Source organism: Chionomys nivalis, chromosome 11 (genome assembly GCF_950005125.1).
Source record: "Chionomys nivalis chromosome 11, mChiNiv1.1, whole genome shotgun sequence".
In the NCBI taxonomy this organism is placed as follows: Eukaryota; Metazoa; Chordata; class Mammalia; order Rodentia; family Cricetidae; genus Chionomys; species Chionomys nivalis.
This window is the reverse complement of record NC_080096.1, coordinates 5,610,494-5,616,962: the sequence shown is the minus strand read 5'-3', so window position 1 is coordinate 5,616,962 and position 6,469 is coordinate 5,610,494.

The window sequence follows — 6,469 nt, the reverse complement described above, 5'->3', positions numbered from 1 at the left end:
CTCCCTCCTTCCCTCCCTCCTTCCTTCTTTCCTTCCTCCCTCCCTTCTTCTCTCTCTCCCTCCCTCCTCCTCCTCCCCCTTCCTTCCTCCTCCTCCTCCTCCCTCCCTCCCTCCCTCCCTCCCTTCCTCTCTTTCTCCAACAAGCTCAGTGGATCAGATTCTTCTGGATTGCAGACACCATCTCTTTCGAGAGAAATTAGATTCTTTGCTGCAGGGCCTGCTGGGAAGGAACCTGAGTTCTGTCCCTCCTGCCCTACTTGACACCCATCTGGTCTGTGTCATCTTAGGTTGTAGCTAAGGACTGAAAAACCCCAGTTCCTTGTAGCCGGACACACAACCAGCAGACACCCCACCATTAGTATGTCTGTAACTCTAAAATGGGCTCCCCAAACTTCAGGAAGGGGATGCTAAATCCCACAGGTACCTCTGTCTGTCTGGCAACCTAGTCCTCACAGGTGACTCTGTGAGCCCCGTTTTTGTAGAGAGAGGGGAACAGCCCCTCTGAGTTTATAAAGCAAATATCCTAAGTGTCTAGATTGCATGGAACTGTGGGAACCTAGGAACCCAGAGACTTCAGACGCTGAAGAGTAAAACACACACACATGCACACACACATGCACGCACACATGCACGCACACATGCACGCACCCATGCACACACACATGCACGCACGCTCTCACACACATGCATGCTCACACATGCACACACACACCTTCTTCTGGCTTCTGTGGGTACTGCGTGAACATGGTTCACCTAAGCTCAAGCAAGCACACATATATTTTTTAAAAGGTGGGAGTTGAATTGGGCATGGTGGCGCACACCTTTAATCCCAACATTTGGGAGGCAAAAGCAGGAGAATCTCTGAGTTCAAGGCCAGCCTGGTCCACAGAACAGGTTCGAGGACAACCAGGAATACACAGAGAAACTTGCTCTTGAAAAACAAAAGCAACATCATTCTTATAGGAAATGGCAAAAGTTTATTCTGTTTTATTAATAAATGATAATCATATTTAGAAATTATGTAGAACATATAATCTTTGCTTATTATATGTTGATGATCACAAAGAATATGTCCATATTTAGAATATTGAGAACAATGTTGCAGTAATTAGGGGAATGGAAATAAATCTTTAATGTCTTCTAAAAAAAAAAAAAAAGCAAAACAAAAGCAAAACAAAGCAAAAGGTGGACATCAACTAGGGAAGATGCCCGACGCTGGCCTGAATACACACCCTGGTGCACGACTGAGAAGTGTTGAGAATCATTTGTCATGGAAGCATCTGGAATGGTTTGCCGCCCTCAGAGTCCTTTGCCGGTCCACAGTAAGGATTCTGTCAGTTCAAGGTGTTTGGGAGTAAAGACCTAGCAGGAGTTCGTGCCGTGGTTATAGTAGGTCTTGTGTGTCATACGTAATGCTTTGAACTGCTGCTAGGGACACCCCAAAATCCATTCTGTGCTTTAGTCCAAGTCAACAGCTTCGGGGCTGCAGTATCACTCACAGGTCACGGAGTCTCAGAGGAAGGCTCTGCAGGAGCCGCAAGACAGCAGCAACCTGGATCCCCAGCTGCTGCACAGCTGCAGGGAGTCACCGAGCTTCTTAGGTTGGCTGTGGCCTCAGCCTGTCCTGTCCTAATGAGTGGGACACATGAAAGACCAGGTATTCCTAGGGTAGGGGAAGGGACCTGGCGTGCCCGGGTCTGCTCTGTCTTTAGAGACCTCCTCTGTGGTTGGCACCAGCAGCCCTGAGTCTGTGGTCATTCTTGGAGCCATCTAGGTTGTGAAGTGCTGGGTCCTTCAAGATTCCAAAAGAGTAGATTCTGGGGCTCTGTCTGCTCTCATCCCATCTCTGATCTGGTTTTATTTGTTTGTGTGTGTGGTGGTTTGAAAGAGAATGGTCTCCATAGGCTCATCTATTTGAATGCTTAGTCCCTGGTTAGTGGCACTGCTCGGGAGGGATTGGGGGGCATGGCCTTGTTAGAGAAGGTGTGTCACTCAGCGTGGGCTGTGAGGTTTTCAAAGCCCATGCCAGGCCCAGGCTTCCTCTCTTTCCTGCTGCCTGTGGATCAGGATATAGAACTACCAGCTGCTTCTCCAGCACCGTGTTTCTGCCGCCACGCTCCCTGCCATAATGATAATGGACTAAACTCCCCAAACTGCAAGCCAGCCTCAAGTTAAATTAAATGCTTTATTTTATGAGTCGCCTTGGTCATGGTGCCCCTTCACAGCAACAGGGTAGCCACTAAGGCAGTGTGTCTGTTCACCTGAACGGGTTTATGTGGCTCTGTGTGTGCAGGAGCCTGAGACCTGCGGAGGGCACTGGATCTTTCAGGACTGGAGTTACAGGGGCGTGTGAAATGCCCACTTGTGTGCCCTGGTGTTCCTGTGGCCTAGAAGGGTACATTCTTGACACAGGCTACATCGGTGAGTGGACCCTGACATGATTTAGCTCTGGTTTTGCGCTCCAGTTCTGAGAAGTCCAGTGTACAGAGAAACTGGGTGCCTGGGCCCCACCTAGTCCGCATGGTCCTCAGGGTGGAGTGGAGCTGCTCAGAGTCATCCTGCCTGCACCAAACTGTCTTCACACTCCCTACTGTGGAGGCCGAGCTGCTAATCTCAGAACATTCTAGAAAGGATAATGCTGGGAGCTCTGGGAAGTGTAGCATCAGCGCGGAATCAGGGTGACTTGGCCTAGGCTTTGCTTTCTCCCTGGACTCAAGCCTTCTCTGAACCTCTTGACCTTTGCTGGAAGGCTAGAAGGTCAGAAGGGGTCTGGGGCCCAGAGCCCTGTGAACACAGCTCAACTCCCTTCGTTTTATAAACAAAACTCGTAAACATTCCCTACCCTCCAAAGGGCATTGCTGCCAGCGGGGCCCAGACTTTCCGACTCACTTCTAAATCACCCAGCTGCCAATTTTCCACTTGCAAGAGGGGAAAGCTTCGTAAACTGCTTGCTTCCACCTGACCTGTGGAGGAGGGTGAAGCCATGGCAAGTCGGAAGTTATGAACACAACACGTTTATAAAAATTCCAACTGCGGAGGCCTTGCCAATGAACCTAGCTAGACTTCAAGTGGCAAAACTGACAGTCTTGTGTGGGTGGATGGGCGGATGGCACCAGGTCACACGGGAACAGGCTGAGCTGGGATGACGGGGGAGACCTGGGGACACACAGAGGCTCTAGGGAGGGAGATTTCCCTCAGACTGCAGAAGCATCCAGAAAGGTTAAAATCAGAGAGCTAAGTTGTGTGTGGTGAGAGGCTGAGGTAGGAGGATTGAGAACCTGGATTGCAGAGTGAGACCCTGCTTCAATAGACAGACAGATAGATAGATTATAGGTAGACAGACAGACAGATAGACAGGTAGCTATACAGTTAGATAGATGATGGATGGATGGATGGATGGATGGATGGATGGATAGAAACATCTATTGCTGTGATGTTTCTAAATGGCAGGCAGTGGGGGTGGGTGACAAGTCAGCATGCTTTCAGCACTTAGTGTTTGACCCTCTTTGGGTGTGCAGGATACACGCAGACAGAAGACTGCACATAATAAGTAAATTACATAATAAGTAAATTTAAAAAACCTTAAAAACTATAAGAGTTCCTAATTTTGATGGGCCCAGTGTCCCTATTGGTCCTGGGTACTTGTACTTTGGAAAAATGTTATCTAACTCAGGGTGACAAAGATTGGAGCCTGTGTCTTCTCTGTGTTGTGCAATTCTGGCTCCTATAGTTAGCGAGGACTCCCCGGTCGCTCAAGCCTTCACAAGCAGTAACATAAACACTGAACGCTGAAGCCTTAGAGGACCTAGTCTGTGTACTGATGCACTCTGAAAAGACTGAGGTTAAGCTAGAGACTTATATATGAGCAAGAGGCGGGTGCCAGCTGTGCCGCGGAAGAATGAGCTTGTGATCCTAACGCCCGCAGGCCCAGTTGCTTCATGCGTGTGTAGAGCCTGCTTATCCGTATGTACACGGCACGAGTGGAGATCCCCGTGGAGGCCAGATGAGGGTGGCAGCAATCTCTGTAGCTGGAGTTCCCGGTGATTGTGAGCTGCACACTGTGGGTGCTGCGAACCGAACCTGGGTCCTCTGCAGGGACAGCCAGGGCTCTTGGGCAGTCGACCAGCCCTCCAGCTCTGCTATGCACTCTGTGATGGCTGTGAGTCATTTGTACAGATGATACAGTCAGTGAGCTAACGTCCGGCAGACGGCTTGGTTCATAGCCTACGGCTGATGTATGTTTTCCGTTCTCTCCTCGGAGACTTGAGGCAATCTGCTTAACCGTCCCCAAGGAATAAAGGGCCAGGGTGGGGCTAGGGTGTCATTTTATCCATCAAAAACATGATTTTCCTCTGGTTATTTAGCCGCAATAGCAGGGTGGAGGTTGCTTCTGTCCCCCGATACACAGTCCTACACTGCAGGGAGCGTGCGTTGGGCATTTGGGTTACTATACATATACTGTGTAGTCGCTATCAGCAAAGACCTGGAGGAGGACCTTTGACTTGCTTGTGACAGAGCTGGGGGCCCAGCTCAGTTGTAGGGCGCTTACCTAGCCCTCTCTCCAATGAGGGTTTGGGGTGTGATGCAGCTGTAAGGTTCTTGTATTGCTCCCCTCTCAGTTGGGGGCTGGGGTGTGGCTCAGCTGTGGGGTGCTTGTCTAGATTCCCCCAGTGAGAGACTGGGGTATGGCTCAGCCATGGGGTGCTTGTCTAGACTCTCCCAGTGAGGGGCTGGGGTGTGGCTTAGCATTGGGGTGCTTGTCTAGACTCCCCCAGTGAGGGTCTGGGAGTGGTAGCGCCCTTGCCTGGCCCTCACACTGGAAGGCAGGGAAGAGTCCAGCTATCGAGGACTGTCCTGGTCCGCACAAGGCCCTGGGCCCCATCCCCAGCACTCAGCTGAGCTCTGTTTTCCAGCGATTCAGAAAGGCAGCCTTTGGCTGCTCTGAGCCTTTTCTTTTGGCGGTGGTGGGTGCTCATGTTACCCAGGATAGCCATGAATGTGGCTGGACTTTGGGTTCACATGAAGTTCAGCGGAAGCCTCCTCGCTCCTTTTCTGGGCATTGCGGAAATTTGCCAAAGGCCTGGTTGAGATCTAATCAAGGGGGGATGTCCTTGCTTGGGTTGGAGTTACCCTGTCTCTGGAACCATGGCATCTGGACGAAGTAAGGCTACTCAAGAGAAGTGGAGAATCTTTGCTTTCGTTGGACATGGATTCCCCAACATCATGAACTTTGGGAGGGGAAAAGAGAGGGGAACACTTCTGAGTCCCAGGCTACCATTGTTGTCCCATGAACTTCACCTGGAAACAGCATGGAAAACCTCCAGACATCCTCCGCCTCAGGCGGCCATCCCAGAACTCAGAGGACAACAGCGCCTCTTCAAGTCTCCGGTGGCACTCACTCATGGACTTGTGTATGTCATAGTTTATATGAATAACACTTTCCTGGATTAACTCAGATAAAACTAAATTACCCGGCAAGGGCAAGTAATTTTCATTTACAGAAAACTATTACGGGCCATAAAACTCTTCACCCATGGTGCTCGCCAGTTCCCGATGACCCAAGCCTGGTGTCAGTGTCTTTCATGAGCTCCCACAGCAGGGGACCCACCTTTCCCTCCTCCACAGTCGGGCTGGCTCCTCCGTCTTGTGACATCTCTCTGAACATAACATCCCTGTTTTGCCCCACAGTGATCAATGTTGGTTTTATTTTTAAATACATGCAATCATCTATGAAGTCAAGTCATTAAAACAGCCCAAAGTGACCTCATGGAATATCAGTGCTCCCTGGCCCTGTCTCAGAAGCCATGCCGGGTTCTGGGAGACAGGTCACTACGGTTGTCCTTCCCAGTAAGTGTTCTCTTTAGTTATTTGTTTTCTTCCTTATGTGGACTTTGAACGGAGACACCCAACTGTCAGCTTTCTCAACTGTACGCGTAGGCTGGGGTGTGGCTCAGGGGGTAGAGCGCTTGCCTACCAGGCAAGAAGCCCTCGTTCAGTTCCCAGCTCGGCATTAAACTAGGCATGGCAATGCAGGATGGTAATCCCCAGAACTCAGGATGGGAACCGGGAGGGTCAGGGGGAATTTAAAGCCACCATGGGATAGGAGACCGAACCCTGGACCGGGCTTGCTTTGCGCGCTGGTTGAAGTCTTCAGCTACCAGGATGGGGGCTGCCATATGCAACGGCCACCAACCTCACGGGCTCTCATTCCCATAGATGGGGTCTGGTCCACCCTGGCAACAAGGATTGTCTCTAAACCATCTTCTTCTCTCAGACTTCACTCAGCCCTTCCTACGCAGTCCTGGCAGAAGCCTCGGTCTCTGATTTTAAAGGAAACTGCCCAGCAGACTCCTCCTGCCGCGAGCGGCCCTACTTCCCTTCATTTCCCCCCTCCCCCCTTCCCCTACCCAAGGCCAAGTTCTCCATCTGCATCAGCCCAGGGCACCTTCCGCCTGGGGTCTCCCTCTAC